Below are 21,498 nucleotides of genomic sequence, written 5' to 3'. Positions count from 1 at the left end.
TTTTCTAGAAATATCTAAATAAGAAAATCCTTCATCGCTATCAGCACCTGAAAAAAGTGCGTCTCCTTAGCCTAGCCATACAAACAATGATTTCTCTGGCTGAACAAGAGAAAATCAAAGACATAATTGCTGTGGATGGAGGAATTTTCACAGCTGGCTGTTATATACAGACAGCCTCGACACTCAAGGCTGCCTGCATACCTAAACAGTGACTGCATCTAATACAATGCAGTTACTGTTCCCCTGATAATTTTCTACCCGCATCCTTTGATTTTTAAATTGTGTTTTGTTGAGCCAGGTGCCTACAGGGCCATGTACTCCATGGTCAAAATAGTATGCAGACACCAATACTCACTGGATGCAGTAATGTATGTAGATAAAAATGTAATCTCTTCTCCGAGGCCCACATAGGGGGGAGCTCGTGGGCCATCTTAGTATGCATATTAGGGAGAATACGTGAGTACAAAGAAAACCCCCACAAAAATATACATGATAACCATATGACAACAAAAAAACAAATACAGAAAGTCCAAATGTGAAATACGAAAGTCCAGAATAATGACCACATCCACTGACATAAACAGCTTGAAATTGTGGGTTTCACGATGATGTCACAACAGGCTCTGTGAAATCATCGCAAAAGTGCACGTGAAGCCATTTTGTTTCACTGTCCGGAAATTGTTTGCAAGCTCTTTAAAATCTGTTTTACCTTTTAAAATAAAGAATACATTTTTATTGGTATACACTATGAGGAGCTCTTTGCTTTTATTTTTGGTTTGAATACACATGGATGGATGTATGATCTATTGGAGTTTCATTAATGTACTTTCTGTGATGGTTGGAGTCCACTTAACCCTCTCATGACTTCATTTGAGAAGATTCCTATGATGCTTTTTAATTGAGAAGTATTTTGACCTCTCTGTAATTAGAAGGTCATGGCTATCTGGTAAGCGTGCATGGTGTTAGCTGAGAGGATCTTTCAGCTTTCTTTGAGATTTCCCCATCTTCTAGCTGTTTATGTCAGTGTATGTGATCATCTTTCCACCTTTTTTGGTCTTTCATATTTCACATTTGGACTTTCTATATTTGTTTTTTAGTTGTCATATGAAGATCGCCTGCATTTTTGTGGGTTTTTCTTTGTATTAGCAGAATTACTCTTCACCTAATTTTCAGTGTTGGAATTAGTACAGCATATTCTCTCTACAAATGTTGTGACTATGGTGATATCACATAGTGTGCTTGCATTTTTTTCCATCTAGAAATATTCTTTTTTGGTTCACCTAAGTGCAGTTCACACCTTTGATACCAAGAATACATGAGTAACCTTGAGGAAGCAAGAATAAAGGATACAAATCTTTATGTTTTTGTCAATGTGACTTTAATTTGCAGATCTGGCACCAGTATTATTATCCTTTTAGGCAGTTTTGTGAATGGAGTCTTATCTCCCAGAGGAATACATTCATGGAAATGTGAGTTTATGTCAGCCTGTCTGTGCGGTACCTGTCAGTACAGCTAGCAAAATGTTTAAACAGTGTTGGTTGCTGTAGGACTGGAAAGGCTGTAATGGTGAAACATGCATGGCTAAAGTTTGAAAAACGCTGCACACAAAAGTGTCTTATCTTGTATTTTTAGTTCAGATTTTTTTTTTCCACAAGGAAGTCAAATCTCAGTGTCCAAATTGGCACAGGTGCACCGTAGTTGTTCCATGTCTCAAAGAAGTGCCTACTGCTCTGTGTCATAATAGTCTAGCCAACAGATCAAGATGGTAGACAAGACTTGTATGGACTAGTTCTATAGAGTGAAGGATTCTCTGCGCAAACCACAAAGCAGCTCATTTAAGGTCAATTTAACTGTATTATTCTGTTTTTCTTCCAGTCCCAACACTGGGTTTTAGTACCTCAAAGGAAATTGTAAGAGTATCTATTTGCATTCCCTGCAGGTGATTGGCATCTCTATACCAATTAGTTTGAAATTACACTGTTACTAGCATGCAATAAAAACAGCACCTTTCATCTTTGTTAAGTTTGCAAAGATACCGTCTAACCCAATAACTTTGATCAAATACAGATTTTTGATCCTGCCCCACCCGTCTCTGTGGATTTTGGAAAACTAATAGCTGTGGGCATTTTTTTTTTAATTTAATAAAAAAAAAGCCTTGCTTTATTCTTTTCATTGAAAACCTGATGCTGTATGTGAAATTTAAGATGCTAGAAGGCTCCCCTCTCCAATCTTATTTTTTTGGGAGAGTTGTATTGACAAATCGGAATGCTCGATTGTGCTAGTGACCTGAAAGCCAACTTCTGGATGCAGGGCAAGATGGCACATAATTATACATTTTGCTACACAACTCTTCTGAAACTTCCTATGTATAATTTGAGTGTAATTAGATATGAAGGAATGTGCCGGGGTTAATCAAAAGGCAAAGTGTCAGGGATTTGTTTGTGTACCAGATAAGCACCAACATTCCTGATGTTTTACAGCACTAAGTTGGAATCATTTTCAGAACAAGTTAAAAGAGGGATTCAAGCTTATACTACGTTTGCTAACAATACAAAAAATTCTCAGACCACAACACTTTAATATAAAAATCGAATGTAAAAGTTTGGGTACTGGCCAGATTAACCCTCTTTTGATTTTCTACGTAAAATAAGTTACCACAAGCACTGCCACATATTGCTCTCAACATTTAAAGTGATTGTAAAGTCATTTTTTTCTTTACAAATCACAAACATGTTGTGAAATGGCTTTGCACAGAGCAGCCCAGATCCTCCTCTTCGGTGCTCCTGGCCCCTCCCTCCAGTCGAGTGCCCCCACAGCAAGCAGCTTGCTATGGGGGTACCCGAGCTGAGGCTCCCTGTGTCCATTCAGACATAGAGCTGTGCTTTGGCCCTGCCCCCTCTCTCTCTCCTGATTGGCTGCCTGACTGACAGCAGCGGGAGCCAATGGCTCCATTGCTGTATCTCAGCCAATCAGGAGGGAGAGTCCCAGAGGGCTAAGGCACTCGTGGACTTCGCTGGATAGAAGTATGGGGGGGGGGCTGCTACACACAGAAGGATTTTTAGCTTTACCTTTGCCTTTATAAATGTGGCATGTGCTTTTTCTGAAAACGTCAGGACTTTGTAAGATGCAAAAATCACAGCTTCCGAAAGCTTCTTGTAGCCAGTTGACATTCTATCTATCCTCAGATGATTCTAGATCATAAATATTCAAAGGTTATCTGCATGAACTGCATTGTTTGAGATCAAACCAAAGATTTTCAATAATGCTCATGTTGGGGAACCAGGAAGCATTCCAATGCTTTCATCTTTTGTTTGTTGAAGTAGTTCTTGGCTGACTGGGAGTTGTTTTTTTAATTATGGTCTTCTTCAGGTATCCCTCCTATATAAATCTTCAGTTTCTTCTATGATTTTGGGCATTAACCGCTAGGATTTTTGATAACTGTCAACATTCCTGAACTGTGCCACCAGTAGAACTTGACTCCCATTGAGGCAAAACCCCAGAGCATTAGGTCTTCATCACAGCTGTTGGTGGTGTGGATGTTAGGCTGCTAATGCCCCATGTAGCAACATAGAAAGATTTGGCAGTAATAGTCGACTAGCTGAATTGATGGACCAACTCGTGGTCACACAGGTACAGTGAGGGAAAAAAGTATTTGATCCCCTGCTGATTTTGTACATTTGCCCACTGACAAAGAAATTATTAGTCTATCATTTTAAATGGTAGGTTTATTTTAACAGTGAGAGCCAGAACAACAACAAAAATATCCAGAAAAACGCATTTCAAGAAAGTAATAAATTCATTTGCACTTTAATGAGTGAAATAAGTATTTGATCCCCTATTAATCAGCAAGATTTCTGGCTCCCAGGTGTCTTCTATACAGGTAATAAGCTGAGATTAGGAGTACTCCCTTAAAGGGAGTGCTCCTAATCTCAGCTTGTTACCTGTATAAAAGACACCAGTCCACAGAAGCAATCAGACTCCAATCTCTCCACCATGGCCAAGACCAAAGAGCTGTCCAAGGATGTTAGAGACAAGATTGTAGACCTACACAAGACTGGAATGGGCTACAAGACGATCACCAAGCAGCTTGGTGTGAGGGTGACAACAGTTGGTGCGATTATTCGCAAATGGAAGAAACACAAAATAACTGTCAATCTCTCTCGGTCTGGGGCTCCATGCAAGATCTCACCTTGTGTAGTTTCAATGATCATGAGAACAGTGAGGAATCAGCCCAGAACTACACGGGAGAATCTTGTTAATGATCTCAAGGCAGCTGGGAACATAGTCATCAAGAAAACAATTGGTTACACTCTACGCTGTGAAGGACTGAAATCCTGCAGCGCCCGCAAGGTCCCCTTGCTCAAGAAAGCACATGTACAGGCCCACCTGAAGTTTGCTAACATACATCTGAATGATTCATAGGAGAACTGGGTGAAAGTGTTGTGGTCAGATGAGACCAAAATCGAGGCATCAACTCAACTCACGTGTTTGGAGGAAGAGGAATGCTGCGCATGAGTGGCCTGACATGCGGGTCTGTCTAGGTTACACACTGTATGAAGTATGCATCCAGGAGTGAGAAACAATGGCCTCTGGAAAAAAAAAATGGATAGGGGAGAACTCTGACCCTTAACAGTACTTAAGGCCAATCTCCTCTCCCCTACTGATTGGAGAAAGAAAAAGAGAACCTCCCACTCACATATATCTGTGGGTGCCATTTCCTGGCTTCAGGCCAGGCATAAAATATTCCCAAATCCTGTAATTGAAGTTCCCTGAAGCTGTCTTCCAGGGGCTCAACAGTGCGGAAATACAGGACTCAAGACCATTAGGTCCCACTGGACTGGGAGTGTCCAAGGAGTGACCCCATTAAGACCCGCTATATCAGTGTACCAAGCCCTCCTAGGCTAATACTATTATCAGTGTTACCACCACCTGAATTCTTTGCAAAAGATGTGGCAGAAGTCGAAGCGGAGCAAAAGTGTCAAATAAGGGAGAAATGGACCTTAAGGCGTTACCAGCACACCTACACCTACTGCCAGTAGAACTCTTGTCCCGGATACAACCTGTTCAAACTTGTTGTAGAACTTGGAATCTAGATTAGAGGTCGACCGATATATCGGACGATATTTGGCTTTTTTTACTTAATCGGCACCGGCCGATTGTGCTGATAAAAAAAGCCGATTATAACTTCAGCGGGACTTGCAAATGACTTCTGTAATAGAAGTCAATTGCAAGTTGTCTGAAGGTTTCTTCTCTCCTCCTCTGGGCAGCCTGCCAAATCTGATAAGAAGATACATTTGTATCTCTTCGGGTTCTTTTATGAACTCGTGTGTAGAAGTTCTCAGTTTAACCATTTAAAGACTAAATCTTTTTTGACATTTGTTGCTTACAAGTAAAAATTCTGTATTTTCTGCTAGAAAATCACTTGGAACCCCCAAACATTATATATATTTTTTTTAGCAGAGACCCTAGGGAATAAAATAGCGGTTGTTGCAATATTTTATGTCACACGGTATTTGCGCAGCGGTCTTTCAAACGCAATTTTTTAACATAAAATACACTAATTAAAAAAAAAAAAAAATAAGCAGTAAAGTTAGCCCATTTTTTTTCGTCCAAAAGTTTTGGTTACCTGTTTTTGTGTATTTAATATTTAAGATATAGTTATTTTTTTTTTTAATCTAAATTATACATACAAGTGAACTGATTGGAGGTTTGTTTTGTTCAATAAATGTTTAAATGTAAAAAATTTTCTGTATCACTTATTACTTATGGTTGCTTTCACACTGGAGCGGGCAGGCGTTGACGGTAAAACGCTGTTAGTTTTAGCGACGCTTTACAGTCATTTTAGCGGCGTATTCGGCTGCTAGCGGGGCACTTATAACCCAGCTAGCGGCCGAGGAAGGGGTTAAATGCGCCCCTGAAGTGCTGCTGCCGAAACGCTTTGCAGCCGTGCGCATTCATTTCAATAGGCAGGAGTGGTGGAGGAGCGGTATACACCACTCCAAAGACATCCTGCCAGCACATCGCCTCAGTGTGAAAGCACTCGGGATATCACACTGAGACTGTAGGGAAGCCGTTTTACAGGCACTTTACAGGCGCTATTTTTAGCCCAAAAGCGCCTAAAAAAAACGCCCCAGTGTGAAAGGGGTCTAACTGTTAGGTTTTATGAGATGAAGGGGGGAAAAAAAAAGAAAAAAAAAAAAAAAAAAATCGGCCTAATATATCGGCATCACATATCGGCCATCGGCCACCGCGATTTCTAAATATCGGCATCGGCCAGAGAAAAACCCATAGGGCTGAAACAACTAATCGATTAATCGACAACTAATCGATTATGAAAATAGTTGCCAACTATTTTCATAATCGATTAATCGGCTAGCCGATTTGTTGGCCTGCATACAGAATGCATTATTTGTTTACATATCAGGAAATACAGTGCAGCACACATACAGCTCAGTACACCATCCATACGTGTCAGTAAGTGCCTGAGAACTTGTGAATGTGAATGTGTGAGGAGCAATGTCTCATGGGACATGTAGTCCTGGGCAGGAAGTGAGTGGATCTAAAGGCAGAAGTTTTTTTACCTTGCTATAGGGGCACACTATACTATAATTTGCAGCTTGCTATTGGGGCACTCTAAAGGCAGGAGGAGCCAGAAGCATTGGTGGGGGACCCCAGAAGAGAAGAATCGGGGCTGCTCTGTGCAAAACCATTACACAGAACAAGTAAATATAACATGTTTGTTTTAAAAAAAAATTACTTTAAAGACTGTGCAGGAAGATCAGCATCTGACCCCAGAGAAGGTGGCGGTAATAGCAGACTGGAGGTAATAGCAGACATTACTATTACATTTAAAGTAAACTTTTACATGGAGTCAAGCCACATTGTGCGGGGGCAGGGCACATTACCTGGGGGCAGGGCACATTACCTGGGGGCAGGGCACATTACGTGGGGGCAGAGTACATTACGTGGGGGCAGGGCACATTACGTGAGGGCAGGGCACATTACGTGAGGGCAGGGCACATTACGTGAGGGCAGGGCACATTACGTGGGGGCAGGGCACATTACGTGGGGGCAGGGCACATTACGTGAGGGCAGGGCACATTACGTGAGGGCAGGGCACATTACGTGGGGGCAGGGCACATTACGTGAGGGCAGGGCACATTGCGTGGGGGCAGGGCACATTACGTGGGGGCAGGGCACATTACGTGGGGGCAGGGCACATTACATGCGCCCCAGCGTGAAAGGGGTCTAAATAAAAAATGTGATCTCCCAGTCTGATGATATTTACCAGATTCAACCACCAATAGTATATACAGTATATCTCTTCTGTCTGTGATTCTCAGAGTGGATTAGAGATTTTGCACCCTAATCATATAGTTAGTTATATTTACCACTGCATATAGATTTTTAAGAATAAATTGCCTTTTTTTTTTAAACTTTACATATTAAATTATACACCACACTTTTTTTTAGGGTATTATCCGATTATTCGATTAATCGAAACAATAATCGACCAACTAATCGATTATGAAAATAATCGTTAGTTGCAGCCCTAAAAACCCATATCGGTCGACCTCTAATCTAGATCCACCTTTAGAGTTCCCCCTGCCACTATTCTATACCTGGAATATGCCCTGGCGATGACGACAGCACTTGCACTGTCCCAGACAGAAAGTGGTTCCCCTTCCTGAGCCAAATGACTCCTGGTGCCACACTGGTGGTTGATATATATATGTCCCTGCAGAGGCATTTCCGAATTGAACCTACAACTGGTTTGTCCCATAATCCAGAGCAAGGCGTACTGGCCATAAGTTCCAAGATATTTATTGGCAGTATTCTCTCCTGTGGAGACCAAGTCCACTGAACTCTAGCCACCCTCAAACCAACTGGAGAGACTGGCATCAGTGGTTATCTTCCAAATTCCTGGAAGAATTCCAACCTTTCTAAATTCCGAACCATCAACCACCAATCTTTAGCTGTGCGGAACAGAGCCCTCCGGCAATCCAATGCCTGGATCTTCAAGTTCCAGAAAGAAAGAATGATCCTCCACCAAGACCAGGAGTAGGACTGTATGTAAGGAACATGCTTTGACCTAGGTACAACTTCCTCCTGCAAATGTATCAAGGAAAATCCGGCTCAATTGCTTCCTGAGCAAATGTTATTGAGGTATACTGAGACTGAGACTGATACCCCCTGCATCTTTAGCAAGTTCAGCACTGGAGCTAGGAGCTTTGTGAACCTCAGAAACTGTGGCCAGCCTGAAGGATGGTCACAAAAAAAGAAAAAAAAAGATGAATTTCCACTGCAATTACAGAAATCTTTGATGAGCCTGGAACAAACTGGCACATGAAGATGTTAGTTTACTGATGACTATGGGCCCCACAATCTACCTCATGTAGAGAGGTCATCACTGAACAGAACAAGCCTATCTGAAACAGAAGGATGCCCAGCGGATTGAGATCTTCAATAGACCTCATGTCCCTATTCACTTTGGAACTGCTACCATTTAATCGTTTTACAATAATGAGCCCATAACTTCTGCTCCAAGAGCCAATGCAAGGCAAAGACTGACAACTCTGCGACAGACCCAGAAAGTCCCAAGAGGTGTACTTAACCTATTAGGTTTCTGATGACTAAGGAAGGAGTGAACCACCTCAGAGACTGCCCTAAAATCTTATGGTCTGAAATACTCATAAAACACAGCAACCTCAACGTTCTCCCTCACTTAGGAGGGAAATCTGGGCAGTCTCCCATCCAAGTACTAACCAGGCTTGATCCGAGATCAGGTGTCACAGAGGCTCAAATAATCCGGTTGACATTGGTCCAACAGGAGACGTGAACACCGCCATACCACTGAACCTGCGCTATACAACCCCATAGGTATGTAAGTATGCAGGTACCCAGGTATGCAAACATGCAGGTATACAAGTATTCTTGCTGTTCATGCATTTATGTATTCAGTATAATGTGAATAAATACATACCTTTACAGTTTAATTTAAATAAGCACATATCTATGCAATTAAATGCAAAAAAAACACACATATACAGTTCAAGTTTATGTAAACATGCATTTATAGAATATGTACCTATGCAGACGTGCTCATGCAAAAGTGTTTATGCTAGTAAGCATGTATTCAACATGTGTTTATGCAAATGTACTTATGAAAGTAAGCAATCATGTGCCTATGCACCATGTGACCATCTATATAAGCAAACTTGCAACATGTATCCATGCAAACATGTGTTTTATGCAACATGAGCTTTTAGCAAACATGAGCTTACAGCAAACATGAGCCTTGAGTCAACACGAGCCTTCAGCAAACACAAGCTTTTAGCAAACACGAGCCATTAGCGAACATGAGCTTTCAACAACCATAAGCTTTTAGCAAACCTGAGCTTCAGAAAACATGAGCTTTTAGCAAACACGAGCTTAAGCCAATACTAGAACATTATGCTGGAGACACAACAAACATGAGCCTTGAGTCAACACGAGCCTTCAGCAAACACAAGCTTTTAGCAAACACGAGCCATTAGCGAACATGAGCTTTCAACAACCATAAGCTTTTAGCAAACCTGAGCTTCAGAAAACATGAGCTTTTAGCAACCATGAGCTTTTAGCAAACACGAGCTTAAGCCAATACTAGAACATTATGCTGGAGACACAACACCTTAAGGTGCACTGCTACTCATATAGGGGTGTATCGACTTACAGTTGTATAGGCCCCCCGGATTAAGCAATAAGTATGCAGTATATAATCATGACTTATCTGGCCACACATTTCTCCCATAGTAAGTTCTCGCACGTAATTAGTATCCATGGCCTGCTGTTATGTCTCAAGAGGCCCTGTTGAACCTGCCGTCCACATGGCCGTCCCTCCCCTTCCTGCCTATATAGAAATAGGCCCCTGCGCCCTCTAGTGGCTGGAGGAGAAATGGCAGCCCATACTCCAAAGAAGTACACAGGGCATGATTAAACAGCACACTGCCCTTAGCGGCTACTGAGAGAAGACAAGACAGTCAGATCTCTTTTTTTTTTAAAGAGAAACTGCAAAAAATGCAGACTTACCATTCCTGCTGCAGGACTCTGAACATAACAGGAGTCCAATCTTCACCAGCAGGCTTTGTCATAAAAGACATTCAGGGACTGGGTCCCCCTTAATTTGGGGTCCACTCCCATGGACCTGTACAGCACCCCGCAGGAAAGCACCTTGGTCATAACAAAGACTACACAGGGTTGCATTACGCAGGGTCCAGCGCTGTAAGGCTGCATTACAGACAAACCAAGAGCAGCTGTATCACACCGGTGATCACCACCTTACAGACACTGACAAAAAAAATGTAGGTACTTTATGTGTAGGAGGGGTTATATAGGGGAGGACTTCCTGTTTGATTGATCTGCCAGTGTCCATTCACCTATAGGTGGTGTATAGCCCACATAGTCATTACAATGGCTGCTCTGTGTCCCGTGATAAGGAAACATGCTTTGGGGGTGTTTTTCTGCTAAGGGGACAGGACAACGTCACCGCATCAAAGAAAAGATGGACGGGGCCCATGTACCATCAAATCTTGGGTGAGAACCTCCTTCCCTCAGCAAGGGCATTTAAAATGGATCGTTGATGGGTATTCCTGGAGTGGCCTAGCCAGTCTCCAGACCTTAATCCCATAGAAAATATGTGGAGGGAGCTGAAGGTTCGAGTTGCCAAACATCAGCCTCAAAGCCTTAATGACTTGTAGAGGATCCACAAAGAGGAGTGGTACAAAATCCCTCCGGAGATGTGTGCAAACCTGGTTGCCAACTACAAGAATCGTCTGACCTGTGATTGCCAACAAGGATTTTGCCACCGAGTAGTCAAGTCATGTTTTGCAAAGGGGTCAAATATTAATTTCACTCATTAAAATGTAAATCAATTTATAACTTTTTTGAAATGTGTTTTTCTGGATTTTTGTTGTTGTTCTGTCTCTCACTGTTAAAATAAACCTACCATTAAAATTATAGACTGACCATTTCTTGGTCAGTGGGCAAACGTTCAGCAGGAGATGCATTTTTCTCTCACTGTAAATGGCCAAAGCAAGTGCCAGACAGAATCAGGGTCCAAAATACAGTCCAAGGTCAAATTCTAAAAAGCAGTTTAAACGCAGTGTAGTCATGCAGGGTATAGACTATATGAACCTGCTGATCAAACACTTGGTGTTCTGACCTCACTATAAAAAGCAACTAAAGTCAACTGTGAGAAACATTCTGCTGCACAGTAGATGCCTCACTGCAATGCTGAAGATTATCCAGTAAATATTGGGGAAGAGGAGGATCCAGCAACTCTGGAATTCACATACTGTAATCTCCAGATGAGGAGGGTAAAACAGCCATCTGATTTCTGTGAGTTTGATGCATTTGTGAATAGCCAATTACAATACTTAGCAAAATCAATTGCTACATTTAGGCACATAATATTTCCTGCCGGAAACTTAGTTCGGAAGATCTTTTCTTTAACGCTTGTCCACCCCCCACCCCCCCTTCTTCTAAATATAGATATGATGACTGAAGCCAAAAAGTTCAAGACCACGGTTCTTGATTTAAAAAAAAAAAAAAAAAAAAAAACAGCTTAGCAAAGTGTTGCATGCTACTTCAGTTGGTAAATTTTGTGAGAACATTGTAGGTATGGCAGTAAAGGATTAGTGCTGGATGAAGTCTAACATAACATAGAAACTTGGCAACACTCTCCCATCCCTTGACTATACTGATGACTGCACTAAGCACAGAAAGCCTATTGCATACCTGACAAATCTTCAATCACTTCTATCTACGACAGGTCATTTGTCTGCTCACTCCACCTAACAGCACATTTCTTGCCAGCGCATTTGTATGAAACATGTCTAAGTAACTCCTAGTCCTGCTTCTCCCTATCTAAACTAGTTAAATATATTGAAAATTAATTTAGGGTGCTCATTCATTTTTAATTGATTGCCAATACAGCAAAAAAAATGGACATGCACATTTTTGCGATGCAGCACACCACAATGCACAACATATGTGCCACGGTGCTTTGCTGTGCGGGTACAATTCTTACTACATTGGGGTGTCACACAAAGTATATGTCACATTTCTGCAATGCATTGGAATGCTGCATTTATTTGTGTCTTATATATCTGCTTGGAGTTAGGCTTTAAGGTAGATTTAGGTCTGAAGTGTCTAAAACTTAAAGTAGATGTAAACCCTCTTCCATACTCAGTGAAGTGAACAGCCTCAGATGATACACAGGGATGAAACAAATCTCCCTACATAAATTTTACATATACAGTCAGGTCCATAAATATTGGGACATCGACACAATTCTAATCTTTTTGGCTCTATACACCACCACAATGGATTTGAAATGAAACAAACAAGATGTGCTTTAACTGCAGACTTTCAGCTTTAATTTGAGGGTATTTACATCCAAATCAGGTGAACGGTGTAGGAATTACAACGGTTTGTATATGTGCCTCCCACTTTTTAACGGACCAAAAGTAATGGGACAGATTAACAATCATCCATCAAACATTCACTTTTTAATACTTGGTTGCAAATCCTTTGCAGGCAATTACAGCCTGAAGTCTAGAACGCATAGACATCACCAGACGCTGGGTTTCATCCCTGGTGATGCTCTGCCAGGCCTCTACTGCAACTGTCTTCAGTTCCTGCTTGTTCTTGGGGCATTTTCCCTTCAGTTTTGTCCTCAGCAAGTGAAATGCATGCTCAATCGGATTCAGGTCAGGTGACTGACTTGGCCATTGCATAACATTCCACTTCTTTCCCTTAAACTCTTTGGTTGCTTTCGCAGTATGCTTCGGGTCAATGTCCATCTGCACTGTGAAGCAACGTCCAATGAGTTCTGAAGCATTTTGCTGAATATGAGCAGATAATATTGCTCAAAACACTTCAGAATTAATCCTGCTCTTTTTGTCAGCAGTCACATCATCAATAAATACAAGAGAACCAGTTCCATTGGCAGCCATACATGCCCACGCCATGACACTACCACCACGCTTCACTGATGAGATAGTATGCTTTGGATCATGAGCAGTTCCTAAATGTCATTTGAGAAAAAAAAAAAAAAAGGACTTTTTTTTTTCCTCATACTTATCTGTAAAATCCTTTTCTTTGAGTACATCATGGGACACAGAGTCAGGCTAATATTCATTACCTGCTGGGTTATACTTCATCTCCAGGTGAATGGACACTTATAGACCAAAGGTCTTTAGACAGGAAGTGATCCCCTATATAAGCCCTCCCACACAGGAAGCACTTCAGGTTTTGTAGCAAGCACTGAATCCTCAAAAAAAAGGGAGGGATCTCTGTGTCCCACGATGTACTCAAAGAAAAGGATTTTACAGGCAAGTATGACGAAAAAATACTATTTTATTTTTCATACATCATGAGACACAGTCAGGCTAATATTCATTATGCTGCTGGGACGTCACAGAGCAACAGCCTTGAGGGGAGGGAGACACCCTGCCAAACCATAGCCATCAGAACTTATACGGCAGCTCACAGTACACTGTAGCCGAAAGCCGAATCCTCGGCTGCTCGAACATCCACTTGATAAAATTTTGTGAAAGTATGCACTGAAGACCAGGTAGCAGTCTTACAAATCTGAGCCACAGATCGCTGATGGCGAAAAGCCCAGGAGGTTCCCACACCCCTGGTAGAATGAGCTCTAACCCTAAAGGGAGGAGCTTTATGTTTCAGACCGTAGGCTTGAATGATCAATTGATGGACCCAATTGGCAATGGAAGCCTTGGAAGCTGCATGCCCCTTCTTGGGTCCTTTAGTAAAACAAAAAAGGAGTCTGATCCTCGGATCTCCGCAGATCTAGACAAATAAACCTTGACTGCCCGAACAACGTCCAATGAATGCAGTTGTCTCTCTCTTGCCGAGCGAGGCTGAGAGAAAAAAGAAGGCAAAAATAATGTCCCGATTTAAATGAAAGGCTGACGCAACTTTTGGCAAAAAGGACGGAACAGGTCGTAACATGACCCTGTCATGGTGAAGGATCAAAGTACGGTTCCCTGTTTGAAAGAGCCGCCAAATCCAACACCCTTCTAGCCGAGGTGATAGCCATCAGGAAGGCTAACTTGTGTGACAGCAAGTCTAATGGAATTTCCTTGATAGGTTCAAATGGTTGTCTCTGTAACAGAGACAGCACCAAGTTCAAGTCCCAAGTACACATAGGTGACCTAATTGGTGGAAGCAAGCGAGTTGCCCCCTGCATAACGGTTCGGACCAGTGAATGGGAGGCTAAAGGCCTTTTGGAAGAATACTGATAGGGCCGAAACTTGACCTCTGATTGTACTCAAAGCCAATTTGATTTCCACAGCTGACTGTGAAAAGAGAGAATTCTCCCAATCATGCATTTCTGAGGATGCCATTCTTTCTTTTTGGCTTCACAACAAGCAATATAATTCTTTCAGACCTTATGATAGCTCTTCCTAGTGACAGCTTTTCTAGCATTCACTAGGGTAGACACCACTGGTCCCGGGATGCCACGGTCCTTTAACACCCTGGCTTCAATAGTCATGCCGTAAAATTTAAAGACTGTAAATTGGGGTGGAATATAGGGACCTTGAGACAGTAGATCGGGGCACTGTGGAAGCGTCCATGGCCCGTCTATTGTCAGTCTCACAATCTCTGGGAACCAGGGCCTTCTGATCCAGGCTAATGTCACCAGAATGACTGGAACTCCCTCTCTCCGAATCCTGCACAAAAAATGTGGAAGGAGAGGGATCGGAGGTAAAGCATAAACCAGGGAGTACTGGCTCCCTGGAACTACCAGGGCATCTGCCTCGATTGCCAGAGGATCTTTTGTTCAAGACACAAACTGCTGTAGATTGTTGCTGAACCTGGATGCCAGTAGGTCAACCTCTAGCCAACCCTAACATTGGCAAATTTCCTGGAACACCCCTGGGTGTAGGGACCACTCCCCCGGGTAGATCTGCTGGCGGCTGAGATAATCTGCCTTCCAGCCTGAGAGACTGGCATCTGTAGTCAGTACTCTCCAAGTTACCGGGAGGAAGGATCTTTTCTTTCGTAGGTTCTGATCCTGGAACCACCAGTTTAAGCTTAAGTGTGTCTGAGCAGATAACATTGAATAATCCAGGGCTTGTCCTCTCCTGTTCTAAGCCAACAAGATGTCTTGTTGTAGAGGCCTGGAATGGAACTGGACATAGGGCACGGCCTTGAAGGAGGATACCATCCTCCCTAGAAGACTCAGAGAGCCAAATGGAGGGTTGTCTGGTGCCCCTTATCTGACGCACCTGATCCTTCAGGGAACAGATCCTTGCAGGTGGCAAGAATACTCTTGCTTGGACCATATCTAGGATCAGACCTAAATACCCTAGACCTTGAGCTGGTTTCAAGGCTGACTTTTCGGTATTTCTGATCCAGCCTAAGCTTTTCAAATACTGCACTGTGTATGTTATGCTCTGTTCTAGAGCCTGTAATGAGTGATCTCTGAGCAGGTCGTCCAGATACTCAAGCACCAGGATCCCTTGGGCCCTTAAAAGACCCAGTACTGGTGCTAGGACCTTTGTGAACACCGGGGGAGCTATAGCAGGCCCGAAGGGTAGAGCCACAAACAGAACAAAAAGAAATGTCTCTTTAAGAGCTATGGGCGGAAGTGACGTTTTGACGTCGCTTCCGCCCTGCGATGATATGGAGAAGAATGGGGGCCATCTTCCCCTCACTCGTCTCCTTACCACACACGAAAGAGGACCTGATCGCCTCCGCCGCTACCAATGGATCCGGTAATCGGCGGAGGGCCCCCCTCCCGCCGCCAATAAAAGTGATCTTGCGCCGAATCCACCGAAGAGACCACTTTTGATAGGAAGTAGACCGCCTGCTGAAGAAGAGGATACCGGGCTTATGGTAGCTTGCTGCTGCCATAACAATATCTCTCTTCAAAATACCGACGTATAACGACGGGCAGTCTGTAAGTGGTTAAGAGCTGTTTGTTGAATCGTTCAGCTCTGTGCTAATCTATTTATAGTACCCTAACCAACACAAAACTCCGGCTGCTTTTATCATATGTGACGGAGAACTTGTCAGGAGTTATCAGGCTGATAACAGAAGAACGGAGCAGGAGAAAGCTATAAGACATAGTGCTTTGAAGAGCGATAAGAAAACACTGCAGATATATGTGCCCAGCTCAGATTTCATGAATCGGGTTTACATCCACTTTAAAGCACTAAAAGCACTGTGTATCACAAACAGCTGATCTTTTTAATAAAGTTTAGTTTCAACCTTTTTTCATTAATTTTGCATCTCAGTGCTGCTGCTCTCCTCTAGTCTTTTTCACCCACCTTCTGTTAGCATGTACTCATTCCAGGATCAACTGCACATCATCACTATGGATCTACTTTTCGACAGTAAAACAGTGGACTCTGCCTGCACAATGTGTGTTGGCATGGCCACTTGTAGTCTTTACTACAGCAGTGCGTGACAGGACTAGAGTGCAGGATCACAGATCAAAAATAAAGGTTCAAGTTCCTGAACAAGGACCGTCATGGAAGGATCCCCACTTGTCTTTAAAGGCATATTACACTTTTGTAAAGAGTAAAAAATGCACCCATATTGGAAAAAAGAAAAAATGTGCATTTATTTTTTGCATTAATGCCTGCAATGCACTGCAACGGAGGTCAGTGCATCACAGGTGTCAGACTATTCCTCCAGCCCCAAATCTATACAGAGATATAGACCTACCATTATGAGGCTAGAAGAAATGATCAATAATCTAGTACCTCCGGATATAGAGACAATTCCCTTGGATCTAGGTGTTGCCAGCTGAAGAAATCTGTCTGCCAGCTGTCCATACCCAACATGTAAACAGCAGACCGGGCTGGAATGTGTAGTTCTGCCCAGGACAAAAACAGCTTACCTGTAAAATCCTTTTCTTTGAAATACATCACGGGACACAGAGCCATAGTAATTACTATGTGGGTTATAGGCCACCTTCAGGTGAAGGACACTGGCACACCCTAAACAGGAAGTTGCCTCCCTATATAACCCCCCCACTACTGGGAGTACCTCAGTTTTTGTAGCAAAGCAATACACGTGTATACCAGGAGGAGGGGAGGGACCCCTGTGTCCCGTGATGTACTTCAAAGAAAAGGATTTTACAGGTAAGCTGTTATAAAAATCCTATTTTCTTAATCGTAAATCACGGGACACAGAGCCATAGTAATTACTATGTGGGAAGTCCCAGAGCAATGCCAACTGAGGGAACGGAGACACAACAGAATAAGTGGCAACATGAGACTAGAGGCGTTATACTGCTGCCTGCAGCACACTATGCCCATATCCTCATGCCTTTTACATTCACCTGATAAAATCTGGTAAATATATGTACTGAAGACCAAGTTGAGGCCTTGCAGATTTGAACCATTGAAGCTTGGTGATGCACTCCCACGAAGCACTAACAGTCCTAGTTTAGTGCGCTTTTGATTTGAGAGGGTGGAATCCTCCTCTTTAAACCATAAGCCTGAACAGTTACTTGCTGAATCCATTTAGAAATGTAGATTTCGATGCTGCCTGTCCTCTTTTAGGACTTTCAGGCAACACAAAATAAACATCCATTTTTCAAATCTGAGCAGTCGCCTTTAAGTAGACCTTGACTGCTCTCACCACATCAAAAGAATGTAGTGATTTTTCTTCCATAGAACAGGGTTCTGGAAAAAAAATGAAGGTATAACAATATCCTGGTTTAGATAAAAACCTGACACTACCTTTGGTAGAAAGTTAGGATGAGGACGCAATACTACCTTATCCTTGTGAATAATAATATGGCTCTTTACAAGTCAACTCGGATACCCTTCTTGTAGAAGATATGGTTACCAGAAAAACTAGTTTCCTTGTCAAAAGGACCAAGGGAATAGGTTGTATCGGCTCTAGAAGGCTGTTTTTGTAATGCCAACAGAACTAAATTCAAGCCCCAAAAGGTTCAGGAGTGACCTAACCGGGGGATTAAGCCGTGTTACCCCCCGGAAAAAAAACTACGAACCAAAGAATGCAAAGCAAGTGGTCGTTGAAACAATACCGATAAGGCCGAGACCTGGCCTTTGAAAGTACTCAAGGCCAGCTTCCTTTCTAACCCCATCTGCAGAAAGTCAAGGAATCTACCTATGACATACTTCCTGGGGTGTCAACCCCTGGATTCATCTCAGGAGACATATGCCTTCCATACTCTATAATATGTGATTCTGGAGGCCGGCCTCCTTGCATTAACCAAGGTAGATACCACTGAACCTGACAGCCCACGTTTCTTCGGAATGTGGGTCTCAATAGCCAAACAGTTAAATTTAGTGTTTGAAAGGTAAGATGGAATACCGGACCTTGCGAGAGAAGGTCTGGACGCGGTGGTAGGGTCCATGGGACCCTACCGCCATCCTTATAATCTCTGCATATCAAGATCTCCTAGGCCACGCTGGGGGCCGCAAGAATCACCGACTTCCCTTCCTGCTTTATCCTGCGAAGAAGTTGTGGACGCAGGCAGAATAGGAGGGAATGCATAAATCAGTGAAAACTGATTCCATGGGAACACCAAGGCATCTGTTCCGCATGTTAGCCGATCCTTTGTTCTTGACACAAAGTTGTTGATTTCTTTGTTGAACCTGGACACAAAAAGATCTACGTCTGGGATCCCCCATCTTTGACATATTGACAGGAAGATATCGGGGTGAAGGAACCATTCTCCTGGGAACAACTGCTGGCGACTCAAGTAGTTTGCCTGCCAAATTTCTATTCCTAGAATGAAGACTGCCGATAGGCAAAGTACATTGTTTCTGCCCAAGATAGGATATGATTCACCTCTCTCTGGGCCGCACAATTTCTTGTGCCCCCTTGGTAATTGATAGAGACCATTGCTGTGGCATTCTCGGATTGGATCCTGACAGGACAATTCCGTAAACTGAAAGTTCAGGCCCTCAGGGCCAATTGCTCTGCCCGAATCTGTAGAATGTTAATGGACAAGGTCATTTCTGATCTGTACCACTTCTCTTGGACAGTTGCCTCTTCCAGGACTGCTTCCCAACCTAAAAAAGGTTGGCATATGTTGTTACCACTTTCCAGGTACTAAGGATGTATAGTTATTCCTGCGCTACCATGATGGGAGGGGGGAACTCAAGGTGGAACTGCTGCAGGCACTGAATATGGGTCAAGCCAAACCCAGAGAGCAATGAAATAACAGTGGGGGTTGGTGCTGCGCTATTCCGAGTAAAGTGCAGAAAATATATTGCTAAATGTAGCAGTACACAAAGGTAGTGTCCACATGCACAGAAGCATCCAATACTGAAAGGATATATAAATATTATTAAAAAACTTTCTGTAAAACAATACGTACAATGTGACACAATACTGATGACAAAGTGCAGCGTGCAAAAGTAAGTTGATAGTGCCACTAAATTGGGTGTGGTAAGTATGCAACTACGAATAGGTGTAATATATATACATACACGACAAAAAAAATAAAATAGACTGTGCAAATTAGCAAAACAATATATATAAAAAATATTATATATATGTAGAAAATTATCAATAGCAAATTTTCCTGTGCAGAGTGCAAAAGGATCTGTGCAAAATGCAAATCAGTATGTAAACCACGCATACAGCAAAAAAGTGTATCAACTGCAAAGACTATGGAAGTCCAAATAAATCAAAGGTGTGCAAAATAATTCCAAAGTGTGCAAAAAAACTGGGAATATAGTCCAATGGGATTATATCTTTTTTCTGTGAAAGAGCATTCAAATGTGCAAAATAGTGCAATAAGGTGCTAGAAACGTGGAAATCTCCTCTTCGTGCACAGGACACACATTGGTGAGAAGTGGCCTCTTACCTTGCGGTAAAAGGTAACCGCATATAGTCACTGGTAATGGCAGCTTCTCCCTTATGCCCCTGGACCAGATGGGGTTCTCAATATGTCTTTGTCTCTCAGCGGAAGCAGGAGAGGAGGTAAAGAAAAAAGGGGACCGGATAGTGTAGTATTTTCAATCCATATAGATGTTTATTAATTCAGTAATAGGGGTACTCACATAGCTTACATAATAAAATCAAACAATACACTTATCTCCTAAGGGTGGCAAGCTCATCTGCCTATGTCAGTATCTGAGTGCCTGTCCCTACGAGGTTTAACACGTAACGCTTCTCTTTTTAGAGAGCTGGACCCCGGGATCCAGTGCTTTGGTGTTTTCAGCCATAAAGTTTTTACTGGGGAAGAAGTCACGTGACTTCTTCCCCAGTAAAAACTTTATGGCTGAAAACACCAAAGCACTGGATCCCGGGGTCCAGCTCTCTAAAAAGAGAAACGTTACGTGCTAAACCTCGTTTCTTCCGCCACGAGGCCCGGGTACCATTCAATTCGGCCTGAAAAGACACTTGGAATGGATACGGCTGCATAGCTATCCCCAGCAAAGATTGCTCCAGTGGAGCTCAGCACAGCACATCTTTACTCGTGACCAACACCTTAGACACTGATGAAAAAACTGTGATACTCCCAGTAGTGGGAGGGGTTATATAGGGAGGCAACTTCCTGTTTACCTAAAGGTGGCCTATAACCCACATAGTAATTACTATGGCTCTGTGTCCTGTGATGTACGATTAAGAAATCCTTTCTACTCTCTCGTCATGGCAAGGCTTATTGTTACTCTAAGCGGTTGATGTAAGCTACAGGTTAAAGTCCTGATCAGATGATCCTCCAGTTTGAGTGTCCAGCATTGCAGGAAAAATCAAATTGTCTAAGTTCCACAATGTTGATCAGGAGATAAGATTCCTCTGACTCCCAAGTTCCATACACCGACAAAGTGTCCAGGACTCCTCCCCAGCCCAACGGGATGGCATCCGTCGAGGATCTTCCAAGATATTTTAAGAAAGGATTTCAACTTCAAAAGGGAGGTTACTGAGCAACCAAGCAAGGGACAGCCTTATTTTCAGATGAGGCTTCTGCAGGGGAAAAGTGAAAGCACACTTATGGTCTCTATGGTTAGAGTCAGCAAGCAAAAGTTGCAATTTGGCATAAAAAATCCTGAATGATTGTGGTGAAATCCTCCCATGATAAAGCCAAGGATAGAGCCACGCCCGACAGAAAAAAAAGGAAAACTGAGGATGGCATATACTCAGAGGGCAAAATTCCAAGCAGTCAGGGTCAGGCGCTTGAGGGAATGCAGGGCAGGCAGCACTAGAACAGTTAGTGGATCATGAGCTAGAGGCACCCAGGGCAGTAGAACTGGTCTCTGTGTGTCTGGGGACAGTAGAGAACAGACATACATTCTCTTGGGACACCAGCAAAAACCTGAGGCATGCTAATAGGAGGCTTGCCCTTATTTTGTGATTAACAAATCCTTTCATAGGCAACAGTTTAAAACCCAACAGTCTCTGAATTCCTTTATCCCTCAATGAATGAGAAAAAAAGAGACTCACAAGTACAATCATGCATGTCCATTGCCATGTTAAATGATACCAGTACTGCTAAAA

General features: G+C 42.7%; 1 protein-coding gene across 1 annotated transcript in view; it reads right to left on the bottom strand.

Annotated features, from left to right (window-relative positions):
• LMBR1 (limb development membrane protein 1) overlaps window positions 1–21,498 on the bottom strand; it is a 251,126-nt gene that overhangs the window by 41,710 nt on the left and 187,918 nt on the right. The gene's annotated exons all lie outside the window — the stretch shown is intronic.

This window comes from Aquarana catesbeiana, linkage group LG05, assembly GCF_042186555.1.
Source record: "Aquarana catesbeiana isolate 2022-GZ linkage group LG05, ASM4218655v1, whole genome shotgun sequence".
In the NCBI taxonomy this organism is placed as follows: domain Eukaryota; kingdom Metazoa; phylum Chordata; class Amphibia; order Anura; family Ranidae; genus Aquarana; species Aquarana catesbeiana.
Note: the sequence above shows the minus strand (reverse complement) of the source record. Positions and strands in the feature narration are given on the sequence as shown.